The sequence below is a fragment of the Schistocerca nitens genome, chromosome 10 (assembly GCF_023898315.1).
Source record: "Schistocerca nitens isolate TAMUIC-IGC-003100 chromosome 10, iqSchNite1.1, whole genome shotgun sequence".
Lineage (NCBI taxonomy): Eukaryota > Metazoa > Arthropoda > Insecta > Orthoptera > Acrididae > Schistocerca > Schistocerca nitens.
The window spans coordinates 156,033,451-156,059,252 of NC_064623.1; the positions used below are offsets into that span (position 1 = coordinate 156,033,451).

Consider the following 25,802-nt stretch of genomic DNA (forward strand, 5'->3'; position numbering starts at 1 on the left):
TACGGAATCGATTTGAAATCCCTTTTCAGTAGCACTCAACACTTCAAGTGAATAAAGAGCTAGTTGTGTTTCGCAGGAACGATGTTTTCTAAACCCATGTAGACTGTGTCAATAGACCGTTTTCTTCGAGGTAATTCATAATGTTCGAACACAATATAAGATGAACATCAACAAAAGCAAAACGAGAATAATGGAATGTAGTCGAATTAAGTCGGGTAATTTTGAGGGAATTAGATTAGGAAATGAGACAATTAACGTAGTAAAGGAGTTTCGCTATTTGGGGAGCAAAATAACTGATGATGGTCGAAGTAGAGAGGATATAAAACCCAGACTGGCAATGGCAAGGAAAGCGTTTCTGAAGAAGAGAAATTTGTTAACATCGAGTATAGATTTAAGTGTCAGGAAGTCATTTCTGAAAGTATTTGTATGGAGTGTAGCCATGTATGGAAGTGAAACATGGACGATAAATAGTTTGGACAAGAGGAGAATAGAAGCTTTCGAAATGTGGTGCTACAGAAGAATGCTGAAGATTAGATGGGTAGATCACATAACTAATGAGGAGGTATTGAATAGAATAGGAGAGAACAGGAGTTTGTGGCACAACTGGACGAGAAAAAGGGATCGGTCGGTAGGACATGTTCTGAGGCATCAAGGGATCACAAATTTAGCATTGGAGGGCGATGTGGAGGGTAAAAATCGTAGAGGGAGACCAAGAGATGAATACACTAAGCAGATTCAGAAGGATGTAGGTTGCAGTGAGTACTGGGAGATGAAGAAGCTTGCACAGGATAGAGTAGCATGGAGAGAGGCATCAAACCAGTCTCAGGGCTGAAGACCACAACAACAACAACATATGATCCGATCCGATTCTACAAGAAAAATGTTATATTCGTATTTAAGATTTCGAAAGTTTACGTCCAAAGAGTGAGACATGGCGGGGACCCGGTGATTTTTTAGGCACCTGTATCGTGGTATTCCATAGACCCTGTGGGTACTGTGCAACGTCGCATTACTGCCAAGGGTTACGTGATCATTTTGGCTGGTTAGATATGTGCCATGGTATCCTGTTTGTTCTCCAGTGGAGATGCTGTGTTCCAATACGGCAGGGCAGCTGTTCACACACCTCACATCGTTCAGGACTGGTTTCCTGATCACCAGGACAAACTTTCGCCTCTCCCCTGGCCACCATAGTAGGCTGTGGTCTACTCTGGAGAGAATTATGTGTGATCTCTATCCACGTTCGTGGTTACCTCAACTTGTTACTATTTTGCAGAAACAATTGTATGAGACGCTTTGAAACCATACAGGACCTGTATTTATCCATTCTGAGACGATTGGAAGCTATTTTGAGTGCCAACGGTTTTCCTACACCGGAATGTGTTTTTGGTGTTAAACATTTCTGTCCACTCGCTGTGCATAAAACACGGAACCTATGCGTGCTGGCCTATGTTTACGGTTTTTGTCAACTTGGGAAACGCTAGTGTCCAGATCATACGAGGTGCGACGATAAAGTAATGGGACCAAGATGTGGCAACCCTGCAGGCTTGTGTAGGCACAATATCTTTGACCTTGATGTATAAGCTACTTCTAGTCCAAGTGGCACATCGATGCAACTGCTCAGTCGTGAGTTGTGCTCTAATAAGTTAACACAGGTTTGTGTCTCTCGTCACGGAAATGGAACCGCACAATATTGCGCAATGGTATGCCATTTCTTTTTGCTTTCAGTTGTGTGAAAACGCGATGACAACTTACGATAAGCTTCAGAAGGCTTTTGGAGAGGAGGTTATGTCAAGAGCTCAAGTTTTTCGATGGCATAAAATATTTTGTGAAGGCAGAACGAATGTTGAAGATGAAGACCGAAGTGGACGACCATCGACCTCACGGACGGATGTCAACTTGGCCAGGGTGCGTGAACTCGTACGATCTGATCGAAGATTATCCGTGAAAATGATTGCAGAAGAACTCAACATCAATCGAGAAACAGTTGGTCTAATAATAACTGAAGATCTTGGTATGAGAAAGATTTGTGCAAAAATGGTCCCCAAAAATCTCACACCACAACAACGAGAAACACGGAAAAATGTGACAGCCGATCTGTTAGAGCAAAACGAAATCAATCCAGAATTGTTGAGCCGTGTCATCACTGGTGATGAAAGTTGGGTTTTTCAGTACGATCCAGAGACAAAACGCCAAAGTTTGGAATGGTGCTAAAAAGGATCACCCAGACCAAAAAAAGCTCGCATGTCAAAGTCAAAAGTGAAATTCATGCTTGTGCGCTTTTTTGATTCCAAGGGAATTGTTCATAAAGAGTGGGTGCCTCCTGGACAAACAGTTAACTAATATTACTACAAAGAAATTTTTGAAAGACTTCGTAAAAGAGTTCTTCGTGTCCATGCCAACATTTCTGATAATTGGATGCTGCATCACGATATTGCGCCATCCCATACTGCTCTGTCAGGACAGCAATTTTTCAACTCAAAACAAATTTCAGTACTACCACAGCCACCTTATTCACCAGATATCACTCCGTGCGACTTTTTTCTATTTCCAAGAGTCAAAACGGCGGTCAAGGGACACCATTTCCAAACAACACAAGATGTACAAAGAGCTGTGACGAGGGTCTTGGAGGATATTACGGAAGATGAGTTCCAGAAATGTTACCATCAACGGCAGAAGCGCTGGAAAAAGTGTGTGCAATCAGAAGGGAACTACAACACTAAACTTGACTAAAACTGTAAGCAACATTTTTTTCACATCAGTCTCATTACTTTATTGTCGCACCTCGTGCATCAACACGGAAATGAACAAAACTGTGTAACATTTTGTCACCGAGCACGTTGAAATAAACCTCCTGGTTCACCTGAAAGAGTGGGCCCAATTCACGGTCCCTACAAGATTACAGAACCACCTGCGGCCTGAAATTCACCCGCAACACCCTAAAGTGTAAATGCGTCATTGGGGGAAATCAACACTCTTCGGCCCACACTACACACTCAGTCAGCCGCTCTTCAGTTTCTGTGTGGTTTGGCCTAACAAAAGCGTGCAGCTTTACGTGCCGCTGTGAGCGATCGTCTTTTACGGAGCTTCCGTTTCCAACTGTATATTCATGCAGTTGCCCTACTAAAATCAAGAACGCAAGCGACACGAGGCGTTCAGTAAGTAATCCAACAACACATGTTTGCTCGGCCAATTTCGGTTGGAAAAATGCAGAATATGTTGTGGGACATCGTGGAATATTCCTGCTTCAGTCCCTACAGTTTCATGAAGTTTCGACAGGTGGCGCCGCACTTCAAAGTGGTGTCTGCAACGGAAGTGCATTCCAAGCAAGCAGTGTCATTGGGTTTCTTCCGGCGGAAAACCACAGCATCGCATATATTCATAGGCGCTTGCAGTATATCTACCGATAGTTCGTAGTGAACAAAAGCACGGCGAGTCGTTGGGTGAGGTGTCTGCCACCATCGCAACAAGGTCGCGAAAACTTGTCCCATCTTCCACGTGCTGGCCGGCCGCACTCAACTCTGACTCATGCAGTGTTGTAACGTGCGGATTGTCTCTTTTGAGGTTACTGACCGATCACGGTCAAACACCTCGGTGCACAGCTGGACGTCTCTATTGTTAGCGCTGACACACTCGTCCACCCGTTGAAGTACCCAAAGGTGTGTGGGCGCTGGGTTCCTTGCCGCCTAACCTTAAAGAGCAACAGAAGATCATTTGTGCGCAATTGCTTGCGCGTTACGAGACTGATTGTGACAGTTTTATGTCGAACATCGCCGCTGGCGATGAAACATGGATTCATTACTTAGAACCGGCAACAAAATGGGAACCATGGAGTGCCGCCACGCCATGTCTGACCCTTAACATAGACAAATGTAATGTATTGGGAATACATAGAAAGAAGGATCCTTTATGGTAAGATTATATGATAGCGGAACAAACACTGGTAGCAGTTACTTCTGTAAAATATCTGGAAGTATGCGTACGGAACGATTTGAAGTGGAATGATCATATAAAATTAATTGTTGGTAAGGCGGGTGCCAGGTTGAGATTCATTGGGAGAGTCCTTAGAAAATGTAGTCCATCAACAAAGGAGGTGGCTTACAAAAGTCGTTCGACCTACAGTATTGCTCATTAGTGTGGGATCCGTACCAGGTCGGGTTGACGGAGGAGATAGAGAAGATCCAAAGAGAGGCGTTCTGCATCGCGGTGTAGTTTGCTGTCCAGATTTCGAGAGGGTGCGTTTCTGGATGAGGTATCAAATATATTCCTTCCCCCTACATATACCTCCCGAGGAGATCAGGAATGTAAAATTAGAGGGATTCGAGCGCCCACGGAGGCTTTCCGGCAGTCATTCTTCCCGCGAACCATACGCGACTGGAACAGGAAAGGGAGGTAATGACAGTGGCACGTAAAGTGCCCTTCGCCACACACCGTTGGGTGGCTTGCGTAGTATAATTGTAGGTGTAGATGTATGTCTCCTCCGAAGAAAAAGTTCAAAGCCGCTCCCTCAACCAGTAAAGTCGTGGCGACGGTCTTCTGGGACTGTGAAGAGTTATTCTGTTTTTTTTGTCCTCCCTCGTGATGCAACGATCAACTCTGAAGTATGTTGTACTACCGTCAGGAGATTGAGGAAGCCACTTCAGCGTGGTCATAGCCTGAAAAATGCAAGCGAACTTCTCTTTCTCTATGACAACTCAAGGCCTCACCCTCGTCAGCGCACTCTAGAGGTGTTAACAAAACCTTCCGTCTTCCATCTGTTTGACCCCATGAAGGATGCACTTCACGGGAAGCAGTACGTGGTTGACTTGGAGAGTAATTGCAAGAAGAGAACTATAGTGGGCATAACATTTTCTCCGAGCAGAGGTACTATTCTTGACAAAGTATTGGTACATCAACCGACTGGTGGACGCCCAAGAGGTCGTTCGCGAAGGAGCTGGAAAGACGGAGGTAGCAGATGCAACAGCCAGCCTCGAGGATGCCCGAGACAGAAGTAAATGGGCAACGTGTCTAATTAGTTTCTGTGATGTTCTATTTAACCATGATTCCTCATCCTCCTCCTGAACAGGTCATGAAGACCCAACGGTACGGACCGGCCGCCGTGTCATCCTCAGGCCACAGGCGTCACTGGATGCGGATATGGAGGGGCATGTGGTCAGCACACCGCTCTCCCAGCCGTATGTCAGTTTCCGAGACCGGAGCCGCTACTTCTCAATCAAGTAGCTCCTCAGTTTGCCTCACAAAGGTTGAGTGCACTCCGCTTGCCAACAGCGCTCGGCAGACCGGATGGTCACCCATCCAACAACCTGCCCAGCTCGACAGCGCTTAACTTCGGTGATCTGACGGGAACCGGTGTTACCACTGCGGCAAGGCCGTTGGCACAAACGTGATTCGTGGACTTGATCTATTGATCATTACGTTATGTTTTATGTTGACGTATTTGTATATTTCTGTCTGCTGCTGTGGGCCTGAATGGCCTGTTTATATGCAATAAATGATTACGATGATAATGTTTAATTTCAGTATGTCCGTTATGGATGACGAACTGCAACTATGATTTAAATCGATGATTTACGAATATGCGACTAGTCGCAATTTTTTATTGTAGATACGATTTATTGTACCATCAAAAACGGCTCTGAGCACTGTGGGACTTAACATCTGTGGTCATCAGTCCCCTAGAACTTAGAACTACTTAAACCTAACTAACCTAAGGACATCACACACATCCATGCCCGAGACAGGATTCGAACCTGCGACCGTAGCAGTCGCGCGGTTCCGGACTGAGCGCCTAGAACCGCTAGACCAACGCGGACGGCTATTGTACCATCAATTAGTTTTCGAGCCGCTGCAGGGTGAGCATCAGATAGAAATGTTACAGGGACATCATATCGTGGTCCAAGTCTAGCTGCGGTGACGGGGAGAGCAGTGAGAATAATTAGTGGTGTTCACCCAAGGACGTCACGTAGGCACTTTTTCAAGGAGTACTGCACCATCACAGTACATGCACTATTGGCCATTAAAATTGCTACACCAAGAATAAATGCAGATGATAAACGGGTATTCATTGAACACATATATTATACTAGAACTGACATGTGATTACATTTTCACGCAATTTCGGTGCATAGATCCTGAGAAATCAGTACTCAGAACAACCACCTCTGACCGTAATAACGGCCTTGATACGCCTGGGCATTGAGTCAAACAGAGCTTGGATGGCGTGTACAGGTACAGCTGCCCATGCAGCTTCAACACGATACCAGAATTCATCAAGAGTATTGACTGGCGTATTGCGACGAGACAGTTGTTCGGCCACCATTGACCAGACGTTTTCAATTGGTGAGAGATCTGGAGAATGTGCTGGCCAGGGCAGCAGTCGAACATTTTCAGTATCCAGAAAGGCCTGTACAGGACCTGCAACATGCGGCCGTGCATTATCCTGCTAAAATGTAGGGTTTCGCTTGGATGGAATGAAGGGTAGAGCCACGCGTCGTAACACATATGGTGTAACGTGCACTGTTCGAAGTGCCGTCAATTCGAACAAGAGGTGTCCGAGACGTGTAACCAATGGCACGCCGTACCATCACGCCGGGTGATACGCCGGTATGACGATGACTAATACACGCTCCCAATGTGCGTTCACCGCGATTTCGCCAAACATGGATGCGACCATCATGATGCTGTAAACAGAACCTGTATTCATCCGAAAGAATGACGTTTTGCCATTCGTGCACCCAGGTTCGTCGTTGAGTAAACCATCGTAGGTGCTTCTGTCTGTGATGCAGCGTCAAGGGTAGCCGCAGCCATGGTCTCCGAGCTGATAGTCCATGCTGCTGCTAACGTCGTCGAACTGTTCGTGAAGATGGTTTTTGTCTTCCAAGCGTCCCAATCTGTTGACTCAGGGATCGAGACGTGGCTGCAAGATCCGTTACAGCCATACGGATAAGATGCCTGTCATCTCGACTGCTAGTGATACGTGCCCGTTGGGATCCTGCACGGCGTTCCGTATTACCCTCCTGAACCCACCGATTCCATAGTCTGCTAATAGTAATTGGATCTCGACCAACGCGAGCAACAATGTCGCGATACGATAAACCGCAATCGCGATAGGCTACAATCCGACCTTTATCAAAGTCGGAAACGTGATGGTACGCATTTCTCCTTCTTACACGAGGTATCACAACAACGTTTCACCAGGCAAAGCCGGTCAACTGCTGTTGGTGTATGAGAAATTGGTTGGAAACTTTAATAATGTCAGCACGTTGTAGGTGTCGCCACTGGCGCCAACCTTGTGTGAATGCTCTGAAAAGCTAATCGTTTGCATATCACAGCATCTTCTTCCTGTCGGTTAAATTTCGCGTCTGTAGTACGTCATATTCGTGGTGTAGCAATTTTAATGACCAGTAGTGTAATAATCTTATAATAACAAGCTTTTTTTCACGCGTTTTGCAACTTCTTATTTATATATTTTCTACGGGGCCTAAAATATACTGGAAATTTAAAAAATTGCTAAAACCAGACCTATCACCTGGTGTTGTGCTGTTCAGCCACACAATTTGCACCAGAAAGAACGTCCGTAAGTACTTAGGGACAATGTGAAAGTATCTTGACACTCCGCCCGTCAGTTCAGTTGAGATGGGTGCGGCTGTGGCGTGAAAGATGAGCACAGCTATACACGAGCGTGTGTAAGTGTTTATGTGTATGTGTGTGTGTGTGTGTGTGCGTGCGTGTATGTGTGTGTGTGTGTGTGTGTGTGCGCGCGCGCGCGCGCGTGTGTGTGTGTGTGTGTATGTGTGTGTGTGTGTGTGCGTGAGTGCGTGCGTGTGGGTGCGAGAGTGAATGTACGTGCGCTCGTTGCCGCCCTTCGCGGTATCCACTTTGCGGCCTTGTTAGCTGTAACGCTAAGCGGCTGTTTGCTTAAGGCAATCTACGCGGGTCTGTGACGCGCCAGCAGGCATGAGCGCCCATTTAGCGACCTGTTGTCCACTGAGCGGTAGCGTGGCTTAGGAGCTCAGACTTGTCCTGATAATGGAAAGAGTATACAATGTAAAGTGGCATACCAAGAACACCTCGACCGAATGCTATAACGCTGATGCTACAATAGATATTGGTTAAAATTTCATCCTTTTCTCTTTTGTGCCAACATCATCTCAGAGTAGCACTTGTATCCTACGTTCCCAGTTATTTGTGTAATGTTCTCCAGTCTCTGTCTTCCCCTAAAGTTTTTTCCTCTGTAGGTCCCTCGAGTATCGTGAAGGCTATTCCCTGATGCCATAATACACTCCTGGAAATTGAAATAAGAACACCGTGAATTCATTGTCCCAGGAAGGGGAAACTTTATTGACACATTCCTGGGGTCAGATACATCACATGATCACACTGACAGAACCACAGGCACATAGACACAGCCAACAGAGCATGCACAATGTCGGCACTAGTACAGTGTATATCCACCTTTCGCAGCAATGCTGGCTGCTATTCTCCCATGGAGACGATCGTAGAGATGCTGGATGTAGTCCTGTGGAACAGCTTGCCATGCCATTTCCACCTGGCGCCTCAGTTGGACCAGCGTTCGTGCTGGACGTGCAGACCGCGTGAGACGACGCTTCATCCAGTCCCAAACATGCTCAATGGGGGACAGATCCGGAGATCTTGCTGGCCAGGGTAGTTGACTTACACCTTCTAGAGCACGTTGGGTGGCACGGGATACATGCGGACGTGCGTTGTCCTGTTGGAACAGCAAGTTCCCTTGCCGGTCTAGGAATGGTAGAACGATGGGTTCGATGACGGTTTGGATGTACCGTGCACTATTCAGTGTCCCCTCGACGATCACCAGTGGTGTACGGCCAGTGTAGGACATCGCTCCCCACACCATGATGCCGGGTGTTGGCCCTGTGTGCCTCGGTCGTATGCAGTCCTGATTGTGGCGCTCACCTGCACGGCGCCAAACACGCATACGACCATCATTGGCACCAAGGCAGAAGCGACTCTCATCGCTGAAGACGACACGTCTCCATTCGTCCCTCCATTCACGCCTGTCGCGACACCACTGGAGGCGGGCTGCACGATGTTGGGGCGTGAGCGGAAGACGGCCTAACGGTGTGCGGGACCGTAGCCCAGCTTCATGGAGACGGTTGCGAATGGTCCTCGCCGATACCCCAAGAGCAACAGTGTCCCTAAGTTGCTGGGAAGTCGCGGTGCGGTCCCCTACGGCACTGCGTAGGATCCTACGGTCTTGGCGTGCATCCGTGCGTCGCTGCGGTCCGGTCCCAGGTCGACCGGCACGTGCACCTTCCGCCGACCACTGGCGACAACATCGATGTACTGTGGAGACCTCACGCCCCACGTGTTGAGCAATTCGGCGGTACGTCCACCCGGCCTCCCGCATGCCCACTATACGCCCTCGCTCAAAGTCCGTCAACTGCACATACGGTTCACGTCCACGCTGTCGCGGCATGCTACCAGTGTTAAAGACTGCGATGGAGCTCCGTATGCCACGGCAAACTGGCTGACACTGACGGCGGCGGTGCACAAATGCTGCGCAGCTAGCGCCATTCGACGGCCAACACCGCGGTTCCTGGTGTGTCCGCTGTGCCGTGCGTGTGATCATTGCTTGTACAGCCCTCTCGCAGTGTCCGGAGCAAGTATGGTGGGTCTGACACACCGGTGTCAATGTGTTCTTTTTTCCATTTCCAGGAGTGTACATTTAATATCGTGTCCCGTTTTCTTGGCGGTCTTTTCAAAATGGTTGAAATGGCTCCAAGCACTATGGGACTAAATAGGTGTAAGTTATAGAATAAGACGGGTAAGACAAAATAAGACTAGAAGAACAGTAACGAAGTGCTACGATGAAAAAGGTTGTAAGACAGGGATGCAGGATTTCTCCCTTACTGTTTAGTTCAAAAAATGGTTCAAATGGCTCTAAGAACTGTGGGACTTAACATATGAGGTCATCAGTCCCCTAGAACTTAGAACTACTTAAACCTAACTAACCTAAGGACATTACACACATCCATGCCCGAGGCAGGATTCGAACCTGATACCGTAACAGCAGCACGGCGGTCTTTTCCGCATGTTCCTTTTTTCGTCAATTCCCTACTTTATCATTCCACCTAGTTTTCAACATTACTCTATAGAGCTACTTCTCAAACGCTTTGATTCTCTTCTGTTCTGACTTTCCCACTCTTCATGATTGACTACCATACAGCTCTGAGCTCCAAACGTACATTCTCAGAGAGTTTTTCCTCAGATTAAGGCCTACGTTTGATACTACTAGACTTCTCTTGACCAGAAATGCTCTTTTTCCTCTACTAGCGGTTTTTTATGTCCTCTTTACGCCTTCCGCCATATGCTATCTTCCTTCCAAGACAGCAGAACTCCCCAAATCTGACGTTAAGTTTCTCACTACTCTCATTTCTGCTACTACGTATTACCTTCGTCTTTCTTCGATTTAGGGTCAATCCACATTTCGTACTCAGCAGACGGTTTTGTCCCATTCACTGTGTACTGTATGTTTTGGTTGGCAGGAGAGCCAACACCGGGTTACTAGAAGGAGGCCGAAAGGCACGCGTTTTAGCTCACGCAGGCTGGCGTGAGGTCTGGAACAGGACAAGGAAATTAGAATTTAGAAAAACGGACGTAGCTGGTGGAATACTTAACTTTTATCCGTTAATGAAAAACGTCGGTCTTGCCGGTACATGAATCAATATCAATAGTAACTGATAATGGCGCCTTGCTAGGTCGTAGCAAATGACGTAGCTGAAGGCTATGTTAAACTATCGTCTCGGCAAATGAGAGCGTATTTTGTCAGTGAGCCATCGCTAGCAAAGTCGGTTGTACATCTGGGGCGAGTGGTAGGAAGTCTCTCTAGACCTGCCGTGTGGCGGCGACGGTCTGCAATCACTGATAGTGGCGACACGCGGGTCCGACGTATACTAACGGACCGCGGCCGATTTAAAGGCTACCACCTAGCAAGTGTGGTGTCTGGCGGTGACACCACACTGTAATTCTTCCTTACTTTCGTGGAGGCACGCAAAAGTCATCGGAGAGTCATTGTATTTCTCCCTGCATTTTAATGTCATTTATGAAAATCTGTTTTATTTCTACAATAATATCATCAACGTATAAACAGTAGCCGGCCGCTGGGGCCGAGTGGTTCTAGGAGCTTCAGTCCGGAACCGAGCTGCTGCTGTGGTTGCAGGTTCGAATCCTGCCTCTGGGATGGATGTGTGTGATGTCCTTGGATTAAGTTAGGTTTAAGTAGTTCTACGTCTAGGGGACTGATGGCCTCAGATGTTGTCCCACAGTTCTTAGAGCCATTTGAACCATTTTTTGAACCAAACGGTAAGGGAGAAAGCCTGCATCCCTGTCTTACAACCTTTTTCATCCTAGCACTTCGTTACTGGTCTTCTATTCTTATTTTGTCTTACCCGTCTTATTCTATAACTTACACTTATTTTTTTCTAAAAATTTCGAACATCTTGCACCATTTTACGTTATCTTAGTTAACATATCCTACGAGGCTATATTCATTTTCTTTATGCGAACTTATTTTTCTGTACACAAAAATCTATTCCTTCAGAATAAGCACAGTGCGAGTTCGTGATGGCTTTGGGATCTCTCTAATGTTACTGAAACTGTCCCCGGAGCACATGTAGGTGATCACATTCTTTGACACTTTGACAAAGGTCAGGTCAAAGGGGTGATGGACGTGGGAACATCATACCGACACGCCTCACGGACATTTGGCTGTGGCGCTAGGGGAAGACACGGGGCTTTTCTAGAACGTCTACACTGGTGGGAGACCGCCATTGTCACTGCAGCGAATATATCACTCCTCTGAAGGAGTAACTCTATTGTCTGATGTAAGGAGAACAGAGAAAAAAAAGCCAATGGAGACATAAGTCTTATGTAATAAAGAGATGCTTTCATGTTTATACTTCAGTAAAACCTTCATGTGGGAAATTTCAATTACTTCTCATTCAGATTATATGTTGAAGGGATTTAGTTTTTGTTTAACAAAATGGATTTCGGTCCATATTGGGCCATTTTATGGTTATGTAAAAGATCATGAGCTGGGCAACATTCAAATATTTGCTTACAATACGAGAGCCTCGTGACACAGAAACATCTAAAAACTCACATATAATTACCGTTGCTGTAAGGTGCCCTCGGATAGCTAAGGGAAATATCAGGATATGGTTGGTTAAAAATCAGCTGAAAGCTCCAGAAAATGACTGACGTATGTAAAACACAAAAGATTTTCATACATTCATAGTTGAAATGGAGGACAGTGGGACGTCAGCTGGTATAAATTTATATTAAAAATGTAGAAATTCCTCCAGCTGTATTTAAGGTGTCGATTTTATCTTGGCAACTAGTTTCAACGTTGTAACAACGTCATCTTCAGGCCCATATACTTGTTGACGTCAACTGCGTGCGGCTGATACTAGAAGTCGGTGGTGAGGTATGGACGTGCTCCGTGTGGAAGGTGGTTAGTCTCCGAGGGAACCAAAGCGATGCTGTTCAGACATGGAGGAGATACAGAGAGACAGGAACTGTCGATGACATGCCTCGCTCAGGCCGCCCAAGGGCTACCTACGGACTATGGCTCGCAGGAACCCTGGCAGCAATGCCACCATATTGAATAATGCTTTTCGTGCCGCCACAGGACGTCGTGTTACGACTCAAACTGCGCAATAGGCTGCATGATGCGCAGCTCCCGACGTCCGTGGCGAGGTCCATCTCTGCAACCACGACACCATGTAGCGCGGTACAGATAGACCCAACAACATGCCGAATGGACCGCTCAGGATGGCATCACGTTCTCTTCACCGATGACTGTCGCATATGCCTTCAACCAGAAAATCGTCGGAGACGTGTTTGGAGGCAACCCGGTCAGGCTGAGCGCATTGGACAAACTGTCCAGCGAGTGCAGCAAGGTGGAGGTTCCCTGCTGTTTTGGGGTGTCATTATGTGGGGCCAACGTACGTCGCTGTTTGTTATGGAAGGCGCTGTAACGGGTGTACGATCCGTGAATGCCATCCTCCCGACCGATAGTGCAACCATATCGGCAACATATTGGCGAGGCATTCGTCTTCATGGACTATAATTCGCGCCCCCACGTGCACATCTTGTGAATAACCCTTCAGGATAACGACGTCGCTCGACTAGAATGACAAGTGGATTTCGCGCTGCGCAGTCATAAAGCTCACCGAATTTGGACAACAGTGAATATCTCGCGGCTGTGTCTGGCCAATAGAGATGATTTCTTCAGGCACCTACTCATCATGCACGTGTTCTGTCTGTCACTATGACGGCAATACACGCGAGTAAAGCAGACAGTGAGAACTTGTGGATTTTTTTTCCTTTGGCTCATCTGTCTCCTGACAGTTTGGATGTGGCCTGCCACGAATTTCTCCACGTCACCAATTCCTTCATCTCAAAATGGCACTAAGTCCTCAATTAATTGCTGGACGTATTCCAATCTCTGTCTTCCCCTGCAGTTTTTGCCATCTATAGCTCCCTCTCGTACCATGGAAGTTATTCCCTTATGCGTTATGTCCTATCATCGCTTCTGACTGGTTTTATGCTGTCCGGCAAGAATTCCTCTCCAGCGCCAAACTTTTTATCTCAGAGTAGCACTTGCAACCTACGTCCACAACTACTTGCTGGAAGCGCTCCACCCTCTGTCTCCCCCTACAATTAGTGCACTATACAGCTCCTCTAGTGCCATGGAAGCTGTTTACTGATTCTTAACTCTTGTCTTATCCTCCTGTCCCTGTCTTCTTCTCGATGTTTCCCATACATTCCTTTCCTCGCCGATTCTGCTGAGAACCTCCTCATTCCTTACCTTAATTTTTAACTTTTTTCTGTATCATCAAATCTTAAATAACTCCATTCTCTTCTCTTCCAGTTTTCCCATAATCCATGTTTCGTACCACACAATGCTGTGCTCCAAACCCACTTTCTTAGAAATGTATTTATCCAATTACGGCCTACGTTTGATACTAGAAGGCTTGTCTTGGCCAGGAATGCTCTTTTTGCCAGTGCTAGTCTGCTTTTGAGGTTCTCCTTGCTCCGTTCATCGTCGGTTCTTTTGCTCCCCTGGTAGCAGGATTCCTTAACATCTACACTACTGCCCATTAAAATTGCTACACCAAGAAGAAATGCAGATGATAAACAGGTATTCATTGGACAAATATATTATACTAGAATAGATATGTGATTACATTTTCACGCAATTTCGGTGCATAGATCCTGAGAAATCAGTACCCAGAACAACCACCTTTGGCCGTAATAACGGCCTTGATACGCCTGATCATTGAGTCAAACAGAGCTTGGATGGCGTGTACAGCTACAGCTGCCCATGCAGCTTCAACACGATACCACAGTTCATCACGAGTAGGGATTGGCGTATTGTGACGAGCCAGTTGCTCGGCCACCATTGACCAGAGGTTTCAATTGGTGTGAGGTCTGGAGAATGTGCTGGCCAGGGTAGCAGTCGAACATTTTCTGTATCCAGAAAGGCCAGTACAGCACCTGAAACATGCGGTCGTGCATTAACCTGCTGAAATGTAGTGTTTCGCAGGGATCGAATGAAGGGTACAGCCACGGGGCTTAACACATCTGAAATGTAACGTCCACTGTTCAAAGCACCGTAAATGCGAACAAGAGGTGACCGAGACGTGTAACCAATGGCACCCCATACCATCACGCAGGTTGAAACGCCAGTATGGCGATGACGAATACACGCTCCCAATGTGCGTTCACCGCGATGTCGCCAAACACGAAAGCGACCATCATGATGCTGTAAACAGAACCTGGATTCATGCGAAAAAATGACGTTTTGCCATTCGTGCACCCAGGTTCTTCGTTGAGTACACCATCTCAGGCGATCCTGTCTGTGATGCAGCGTCAAGGGTAACCACAGCCACGGTCTCCGATCTGATAGTCCATGCTGTTGTAAACGTCGTCGAACCGTTCGTGTACATGGTTGTTGTCTAGCAAACGTCCCCACCTGCTGACTCAAGGATCGAGACGTGGCTGCACGATCCGTTACAGCCATGCGGATAAGATGCCTGTCATGTCGACTGCTAGTGATACGAGGCCGTTGGGATCCAGCACGACGTTCCATATTACCCTCCTGAACCCACCGATTCCATATTCTGCTAACAGTCATTGGATCTCGACCAACGCGAGCAGCAATGTCGCGATACGATAAACCCCAATCGCGATAGGCTACAATCCGACCTTTATCAAAGTCGGAAACTTGATGGTACGCATTTCTCCTCCTTACACGAGGCATCAAAACAGCGTTTCACCAGGCAACGCCGGTCAACTGCTGTTGGTGTATGAGAAATTGGTTGGAAACTTTAATCATGTCAGCACGTTGTAGGTGTCGCCACCGGCGCCAACCTTGTGTGAATGCTCTGAAAAGCTAATCATTTGCATATCACAGCATCTTCTTCCTGTCGGTTAAATTTCGCGTCTGTAGCACGTCATTTTCGTGGTACAGCAATTTTAATGGCCAGTAGTGTAACTCCTGACCTCCAATTCTGATGTTGAGCTTTACACCTTTCTCATTGCTACTACCTTGCATTACTTTCGTCTTTCTTTGATTTTCTCCCTCTCCATACTCTTTACTAGTATAATGTTCATTCCATTCAACAGGTCGTGTAATTCTTTACTTTCACTGAGGGTATCAATGTCATCAGAGAATCTTTTCATCGTTTTCTTTTCACCTTTAACTGTAAATCCACTCTTTATCCTTACTTTTATTTCTATCATTCCTTGTTCGATGTGTAGACTGAAGAGTAGGGGAGAAGGACTACACCCCTTCTTCCCTTTAATCGGAGCACTTCATTCTTAGTCTTTCAGTCTTATTGTTCCCTCTGGGTTCTTATTGTATATTACCTGTATTTTGCTAATGCTTACCCTTATTTTACTCAGAATTTCGAACATTATTTCACACAGTCGAACGTTTTTTTCAGGCTGACATATTCTATGAGCGTGTCTTGATTATTCATCTTTCTTGCTTCCATAATTAACCGCAACGTCAGAGTTGCCTCACTGGTGCCTCACCTTTCCTGAACGCAAACCGATCATCATCTGGATTCACCACGACTCAATGACCTGAGGACCCACCCATCATCAGGGGAGTTGTTGCTAGCTGATTGTGCCCCTCGGGGGCAAACTGTCACAGGACTGTACTACCGAAGACACGTGATCAAGTTATGGGAGCCTATCAAGACGAAGCGTTGCACAAAGCTGCCTTAGAGGTGTTTTCGCTCGATAACACGTTGGACTCACACTGTTCGGGAGGACGACGGTTCAAATACGCATCTGGTCATCTAGATTTAGGTTCTCCACGATCATCTGAATCGCTCCAAGCAAATGCGACGGTGGTTCTTGTGAAATGGCACAGCCGATTTTCTTACGCATCCTTGAAACAATATGAGCTTTTGCTCCCTTCCACTTTGCGCAGGACGTACTCGTACAGACCATATTCTCGGGACACGGTGCCCAGCGACTGCTTTCCCTTTCCTCGTATCAAGAAACCATTCAGGCACTTCCAGAGTGGCAACGATTTTCGAGGTGCAATATTTCCCGAGCATCCAAAATGCACACTTCTCCAGCAAAGGTTTCATGCAAGTCATCCATCATTTAGCTAAATGTAAAGTTTTCTCGTCATGAGGAGTGATCGAAGACATTTTAAAGGAAACTCGGTTATAAGGTCCTTGAATGATAGGCAGCAGCATGAAGACTTCTGACATTATTGGGCCAGTACTGTTGGCGGGGAACGCTGAGACGAAACAGCTGCGCCAGCCGGCCGCTGTGGCCGAGCGGTTATAGGCGCTTCAGTCCGGAATCGCGCTGGTGCTACGGTCGCAGGTTCGAAACCTGCCCCGGGCATGGATGTGTGTGATGTCCTCAGGTTAGTTAGCTTTAAGTAGTTGTACGTGTATGGGACTGATGACCTCAAATGTTAAGTCCCACAGTGCTTAGAGCTTAGAGCCAGATGGTAGCGCTGGGACTGAACTGCTAATGGAGCAGATCGGAACTGCTGGTACTGTCGACATGAGGCGTAGTGAGGAATTAACTTTCCTCGGTCCGTTGATGGCCTAAATACACTCCTGGAAATTGAAATAAGAACACCGTGAATTCATTGTCCCAGGAAGGGGAAACTTTATTGACACATTCCTGGGGTCAGATACATCACATGATCACACTGACAGAACCACAGGCACATAGACACAGGCAACAGAGCATGCACAATGTCGGCACTAGTACAGTGTATATCCACCTTTCGCAGCAATGCAGGCTGCTATTCTCCCATGGAGACGATCGTAGAGATGCTGGATGTAGTCCTGTGGAACGGATTGCCATGCCATTTCCACCTGGCGCCTCAGTTGGACCAGCGTTCGTGCTGGACGTGCAGACCGCGTGAGACGACGCTTCATCCAGTCCCAAACATGCTCAATGGGGGACAGATCCGGAGATCTTGCTGGCCAGGGTAGTTGACTTACACCTTCTAGAGCACGTTGGGTGGCACGGGATACATGCGGACGTGCATTGTCCTGTTGGAACAGCAAGTTCCCTTGCCGGTCTAGGAATGGTAGAACGATGGGTTCGATGACGGTTTGGATGTACCGTGCACTATTCAGTGTCCCCTCGACGATCACCAGTGGTGTACGGCCAGTGTAGGAGATCGCTCCCCACACCATGATGCCGGGTGTTGGCCCTGTGTGCCTCGGTCGTATGCAGTCCTGATTGTGGCGCTCACCTGCACGGCGCCAAACACGCATACGACCATCATTGGCACCAAGGCAGAAGCGACTCTCATCGCTGAAGACGACACGTCTCCATTCGTCCCTCCATTCACGCCTGTCGCGACACCACTGGAGGCGGGCTGCACGATGTTGGGGCGTGAGCGGAAGACGGCCTAACGGTGTGCGGGACCGTAGCCCAGCTTCATGGAGACGGTTGCGAATGGTCCTCGCCGATACCCCAGGAGCAACAGTGTCCCTAATTTGCTGGGAAGTGGCGGTGCGGTCCCCTTCGGCACTGCGTAGGATCCTACGGTCTTGGCGTGCATCCGTGCGTCGCTGCGGTCCGGTCCCAGGTCGACGGGCACGTGCACCTTCCGCCGACCACTGGCGACAACATCGATGTACTGTGGAGACCTCACGCCCCACGTGTTGAGCAATTCGGCGGTACGTCCACCCGGCCTCCCGCATGCCCACTATACGCCCTCGCTCAAAGTCCGTCAACTGCACATACGGTTCACGTCCACGCTGTCGCGGCATGCTACCTGTGTTAAAGACTGCGATGGAGCTCCGTATGCCACGGCAAACTGGCTGACACTGACGGCGGCGGTGCACAAATGCTGCGCAGCTAGCGCCATTCGACGGCCAACACCGCGGTTCCTGGTGTGTCCGTTGTGCCGTGCGTGTGATCACTGCTTGTACAGCCCTCTCGCAGTGTCCGGAACAAGTATGGTGGGTCTGACACACCGGTGTCAATGTGTTCTTTTTTCCATTTCCAGGAGTGTAGTAGGGAGCTGTTGGATATCCGCGTGGCGCTGCGAGGGTACCCGATCAGCTGCGACAAGCATGCTACCTGCCAGCGATGTGTGCCCCGGAGACCCCCCCCCCCCCCCCAAGGCGCTATGGAGGCGACTTGGTAAACAGCCCAGGCCATAGAAGGAAAATATCTCGGTGTTCATTAAAGCCCTTCATCCACGTACGCCTGGCGGGGCGACTACCCGTACGACCAGCCAGTTGTGCGGAGGAATCGACTTCTAGGCGGATACAGCAAAATGTGTCGCATTGAAAGGTGAAAATGCGGAGTGCAGCAATTAGTGGGAATCTGCTACTTAGTGCGTCTTTGACGCTAGGTGGTGGTGCCATCGCTGGCTAGAGTCGGAGGAGCGTGAATGGTGAGTTAGTTGGCGCGTCTCGGAGCGGCAAGACGGTTGGTGTCCGCTGGGTACAGGCACTGCAGGCCGTTTCCAAGTACCTTGACTGGTAAACGGCACTGAATTAATTTTGGTACACGACAGTGCTTAGCCGGACTTGAGGGCCCAATGTGCATTTGGCGGTAGCTTTGGCTTGATGCGGAGGTTATAGGACTGACATGTGTCCATGTGTTTTGGATAAATGGCAGCATCGGTCGTAAATATTGAATTCCTTTATTTTACAGATCGAATTCTCACACGAAAAAGAGCAGAATTACAGGTCCAGTACACCATATTATATTTTTGTTAATATATTTTCATTATTTTTGGTGAATGCCTGTTAAGGCATCATTATGTCTGTCAAATTTTCGCGTATGATAAGAGAGGGCGTAACGTCCCATCGTGAAGTCTTAATGTTTTTACGTTTAAACGAATTTTTGGAAACGTAAAAAAGATGTCTCTGATGTTAATTTTCTGTATTTGTTTTTAAGAAATTACTATGTGCTTTTACATTAGGTATATTTTTATAAAAAAATTTATATTGTACTTTACGTTAGAGGACGTAATTTATTGTAATTTTTATTATGCTTGTACTACGTTTCTAAAGTTTTGCTATGACTTCTGACGATAAAAGATGGTGATTTTAAAGGTTGTTTTTATGGAAGCTTTGGTTTTTCTATTAATGGTATTTGTTGTGTTTGATGTGATCGTGTTATACGCTTTGGAATATAGAGAGCACTATAATGCTTGTTTTTCCTATCCTGAGCTTAGCTAGTTGCCGGTGTAAGCTACAACAAGCTCACTGTACGTTGGATCGCCTACTGCTAAGGTTACAAGATAGGCTCTTCTGTAAATTTTAGCCGGCCAGGGTGGCCGAGCGGTTCTAGGCGCTACAGTCTGGATCCGCGCGACCACTACGGTCGCAGGTTCGAATCCTGCCTCGGGCATGTATGTGTGTGATGTCCTTAGGTTAGTTAGGTTTAAGTAGTTCTAAGTTCTAGGGGACTGATGACCTCAGAAGTTAAGTCCCATAGTGCTCGGAGCTATTTGATTTGTAAATTTAAACATTACTGTATGCAGTAAAAGTGAAGATATCTATTGCAAGTAAAGAACGCAGTATATGTTATACCTCACAGAAAATGTTGTGTTATTATGATAGGCCTACAAGGTTCGAATTATTTACTATGTACGAAAATCTGTATATTTGCATATATTTACTGTTTCTGTGGTTTTCTGATGGTGGCTATAAACGGGGCTACGTTTGTGTTGAGATCGTCATGTCTGATGGTTCTTACGTTTTCTAGCACAGTGACCGAAATCGATCCGTAAAATAAATGATTTTAATATTCACGACCGATGCTCTGTATATTGACAATGATATGGCTGTGGTGCACACGGTTCCTAATGGAACTGGACATCAAGGCGACCTATGTCCAGCTATGGGTTTCAACAGAATGTCAGCCTGAGTGTTCCTAGCCCTATACGGAGTGTTTACAGATTAGGTATACAAAAGTAACCCTTAATTGTGAAAAAGGTCAGTAAGTTGCAGAAATGTTTCATACAACAGTGAACGTAGTATATCTTCAGCTTTTATTTAGAAGTGTTCACTGTGGCTACCTTTTGTAACACGACAAATGTCCGACGTGTAATCAGTTTCCTGACAAATCCTATGTCGCAAGTCTTGGTGTATGTTGGCATCTGCTTCTGTTAGCCCTTGTCGCAGCCCGTCGACGTTTTCCGGAGGCGGAGAAACAAACACTTTGTCTTTAATGTAATCCCACTGGAGTTAAATCAGATGACAGTGTTGGCCAGCGTACTGTTCCATCACGTCCAGTCCAGTCCGGCTCATTTCTACGGAGTTACGCGACAACTTCACGACGATAATGTGCTGGCGCGGCATCTTGCTGGAAAATAAATTCTGCGCCCATATCATGTTGTGACTGTGGCATTACACAATGTTCGAGCATGTCCAGGTGTGATATGCGAGTTGCAGCTAAGTCGGCAAGAAAGAAAGGATCTAAGTCTTGTTAAAGGTTAGAGCGCAAAAACTATTTAGGCCACTCCAGTATATGTTCGATTACATGAGAAAGTTTCAACCCATAAGCCAAAAATATGCCGATTGGCATTACTGCGGGTATGGAAAGTATTTTCGTCACAGAACACAATTGTATTAGGGGGACCACACCCTGCCTATCTAACCCATGTTAATTTAGGCAAGTATTTGACCCATTTCTGAAAAAACTATTTGATGCAGTACCTTAATATTTTTACTGTATGTTACATAATGCTAATAGAGTCAACTGTACTAAAATCTACTTTATCCATTTTATAGTTGTTAAGAAATACGTTTTTAAATGTATTAACAAAAAATATTAATTTTTTTCTGCAGAAACTTTTTTTTGTGAATATTAGTGAATGTAGTACCAGAGATGGCTTTTTATTTTACGCAGAGTCTCTGAAAATTTCATTCGTTTATTTATGATACTTTCTGATATAATGGGGCATATGTACTGAAAATTTTAGTTTGCGGGAAATTGACTTTAAAGAAAAACTTTTGAAATTTGTTACTTACAGTTAATTAAAACTGTCCTGCTGCATATGATGGCCCCTCTTTGGCCTCTAGCAGGTCTTCCAGCTTCTTTTCACCTTCCTGGATGTTTGTCTTGCTTTCTTGGCCATATTAGATGCAGACCTGTCTGCATCGGCTATCTTCATTTTATCGCAATGTTGCAGCCCAGTGATCATATTTTCACCAGGATTAATTCCCAGCTTTTTCAGTACTCAACACTTTCCAATATTACCACAATTGAATGTAATAACAGCATCATGAACTAGTTTCATTGCATGCATGCCTACAAATACAGTTTTAGGAAGGCGGTTCCAAATTATGCTGTTGAAACATTCATTTGGGTTATGCGTCTGCCTATGCAGACATTTCCTTAGAAGGATAGGATGAAAAAAAAATTGCTCTGAGCACTATGGGACTCAACTTCTGAGGTTATCAGTCCCCTAGAACTTATAACTACTTAAATCTAACTAACCTAAGGACATCACACACATCCATGCCCGAGGCAGGATTCGAACCTGCGACCGTAGCGGCCGCGCGGTTCCAGACTGTAGCGCCTAGAACCGCTCGGCCGCTTCGGCCGGCGGTCAGGATGAGCCAAGTCTCTGAAAATAGGTTTAATTGCTGAAATAACATCAGCAGGAAGAGAATGCTGGTGAGAATAGGATTCTCCAGTTGCCTGTACCACGAATTTTCTCCTGATGGACACAATCCACGACATGGCTTATCATCAGTAGAGGACTTATGGAAGAATATGGCCCAAACATCTCTCTTCATTAACTCCAGATTTTCTTTATTTCTCCTAATTGCCTGCTCGTAGTATACCTGCAAGTTTTCTACAACAACTACTCGCGATCACAGTTGAACAAAACTAACCGCATGTTTGAAAGCATGTTGTTTACAAATAGCAGAAACGAAAGAATGCAGACCGTTGCATTCCGAGGATAGCCAACACACTCGGGAGTAAAACAAAATCCCTAACGTGCAATGTAGGGGATATAAAGATCTAAAATATACGCAGAAAAGTGGGTGACAGGAAAGTGGGCGACACACATAAATACACGTGTTAGGAAAATGCTCTTTGAGTGCTCGAAAAAAAAATTTCAGCAAAATCCTTTTCAGAGTACTTAAATAAAACCTTAAACTATCGAAATATGATCAACCGGAAAATCAATTTTTTTCTACCTGAACCATCGTGTGGTCCCCTTAAGAAAATCGTCTTCAGTCTGCATTTTTTTAATCATTTCTGCACATAACCTAGCGTGTTTTTCTTTGTCTCTCTTACTTAAAGTGCGCAACAGTTCCAATTTGTAGGGTTTGAGTGACAGGCTTTTCCAGAATGTCTTCCACACTGTAACACTAGACATATTCAATTTTAAGCTGGCACACCTCGTTGATTTACCAGGACTACGAATGTAAGACGGCCGAGCTTGTTCAATTGCTGCGTCAGAGTCGGCTGGCTGACCCTCATCCGGCATCCTGCATGACACGCAGCCAGTCTCAGTAAAACGATAGTACCAATCAATAACAGTCTTTGAGGTGGTGGCTTGCGATATTTAGTTGTGAATCGTCTCTGAACTGTATTGGCAGATTTGGATTCATGAACCCATAAGCAACACTGTGCACTGTGCACATCTGCGTGACTGCTGGAATAACAGACAGTCTGTGTAGGGAGAGAGTGGCCAACCGGACGACACGGCGGCCATTTTTCTGACAAACTGCGAGCGGGACTTTTGAATGGCCAGTAGTGGAGTAGTGGAGTACACACTCACCGAATCAAAAGCACAAGACAATATGGCGAAATCATTCGTTACATGCCTTTCTTTGCAGCTATAATATACTCATAGTAGCCTACTACGTACAGCACAGGAAAATTTGACACAGTGACTGTAAAAATTATTCGTTACTTGCATTTATCTCATTTAAAGTTCGTTTACTAGACATATTGCAATGAAAGTAACGTAAATAAAAAATAGTGTATAGCATTTGTTTTGTATCGGAAGTGCATAACGCTAAAGATTTAACGTACCTGTATTACGTCAGATGAATGAAAGTCGTAAGCAATTTTTTACAACCAAATGCAGCACAACCTGGCATTGTTTACGAACGTCTGCAGGACGAATTACAGATGTCAAAAACAATACTGTACGATTACTAACGCGTTTACTTCAAGCATGTAGGCCTACCGACTTCATCACAAAACGCTTCATTATTTGAAATCGTATTTAAGATTGCAAACGCTAATTACGTACTAAAAACGATATGCAACTAAATCGAACATGTATGCACAACGCATAACAAGTCTCTCAATAATCCAAATACCTTTTAATCGTTTCCCAAAGTCCTCTGAACTTCAATTCAACTCAAAAGCGCGGCGAACATAGGAAGCGCGAGAGACGTTTCGCAGAAAAATGGCGCCAAAGCTAATCAACCAATCACGGGCAACTTCACCTATGGCCACTCTCTCTGCATACAGGCTCTCTAGAATAACTCATTCGCGCATGCCACCTAGCAGGAACGTCTGGAACTAACAATTTTAGGCGGGAATAAATCTCGGACGTATACTTCATTCAGTGCTGTATCAAATATATCTGTAGTTTATTTACCCATTTCACAATTGAAGTTTACTTTTCTGTAACTAATTTGTAAGCGCTCTGTACTTCTGCTGTGTTCAGTGGTGGTCTGCATTTGCAGTACCTCGAGTCACATTGTACACTAGCAGGCGACAAAATATTCCACTTTTACAATTCTTGTTTTAGAACGGTTGCGACTGTACCGCCGAACTGACTGTAGTAGTAGCAAGTGTTGTTCATGAGCTAGCTCAGACCGTTTCTCACTCCGGCATAGCAATTTCTGAGTATTGTGAGTGCCAGAGGCCGCGCCTTGGTGGGCCGATACTGCGTGCAGTGTTTTGTGTGTGGCCCAAGCTAAGCCAGTCTGAAGGTTCGTATCGCATTGGCTGGCATAGCGTGCAGGTGTACAGAGAAACTTGTTTTTGAATAAGCTAACGGCGTCTCTTCACTATTGGATTAAGGGGGACGTTGATGGAATTAACAAAAAAGTCAATATTCGATTTATTTTTTATTTGTTAGTACAACTCATGGACAGTAAGTTCCCAAAGGTTCAATGTTGAAATCGCATCCGAAGTGCCTGAATATTAATTAAAAGTGTGACGCGGCCTCCGTGCCAAAAATGCATGCCCAAGGCAGGATTCGAACCTGCGACCGTAGCGGTCGCACGGTTCCGGACTGTAGCGCCTAGAACCACTCGGCCACACAGGCCGGCGCCCACGTTTTGAAGCAGCACTTAAATACCAGCACAGTCAACAATGATTCTGTGTATTATTTCAACCAAACATGTGCGGGATACATCTAGAAGGCCGTGGTACGTACTCTTTGATTTATGTATATAATCTTTGACTCTGTTCGTATCTTTTAAACAATAACAAACTAGCTGCATCGTTTAAGACGAAGCAATTTTTTTTTTTTTTTTTTTTTTTTTTTTTGCCTTGTGATACTGACGGAGATTTATACAAGTGTTCTATTCTTTGTTCATTCAGCTATTCCACGACCACAAAGAGTGTGTACAAAACTGGGTAAACGTCGGGAGGATGAAGGTATTAGAAAGAATGGGCTTCGAGACACGAAATTTTACTCAAGACATCCCGAGAAAAATAGATTTACAGCGCGTCTCTGCAGCTGAAAAGTCAGTTGAAGACCTGTTAAAGGAAAGAAGACAGACAACAAGAAACCAGAAGAGAAGCCTTGAAGGGAAAGACGACCCAGGGTACAAATGTGGTGCCTTTTGAAGAAGTGACATAAGGAAAAAAGTTAGGTTGAACTTTAAACTGCATTTCCTGGAAAGTTTGTTTTTTAAAGTTTATGTACATTTTCCTCAGATTCTATGAATGAAAGAATTATGAAATTTTGTACAAATATTTCTGTAAACCTAATAAACTTTGTCTCAAGAGCAAATTTTGAAATTATGATTGCAAGCTGAGATATGGGGCAAAGTGCTTGGAATTTTGCATGAATTTAAATTTGTACTTCTGCAATTATAATTAAAAAAGTATGAAAATTCTCCTATTTGACCTCTCCCAAAAACCTCAGAAGGTTACAACATATAAAGAGATGAAACAAAGAAATTTTTGTAGAAATCTCTTGAATACTTTCTGAGAAAAAGGAGCATACATTATTTTTTGAAAATAAAACTTCAAATTTCATTCAAAAAAAGTTGAATATATATAATCAAAGGATTTTATATCTAAATGCTTTACTTTCA

General features: G+C 45.6%; 1 protein-coding gene and 1 pseudogene across 2 annotated transcripts in view; both read right to left on the reverse strand.

The window, feature by feature from the left end:
- Positions 1–25,802, reverse strand: part of LOC126210555 (arylalkylamine N-acetyltransferase 1-like) — a 168,869-nt gene that overhangs the window by 114,765 nt on the left and 28,302 nt on the right. The window lies entirely within an intron of this gene.
- LOC126210990 (5S ribosomal RNA) lies at positions 5,257–5,374 on the reverse strand (annotated as a pseudogene).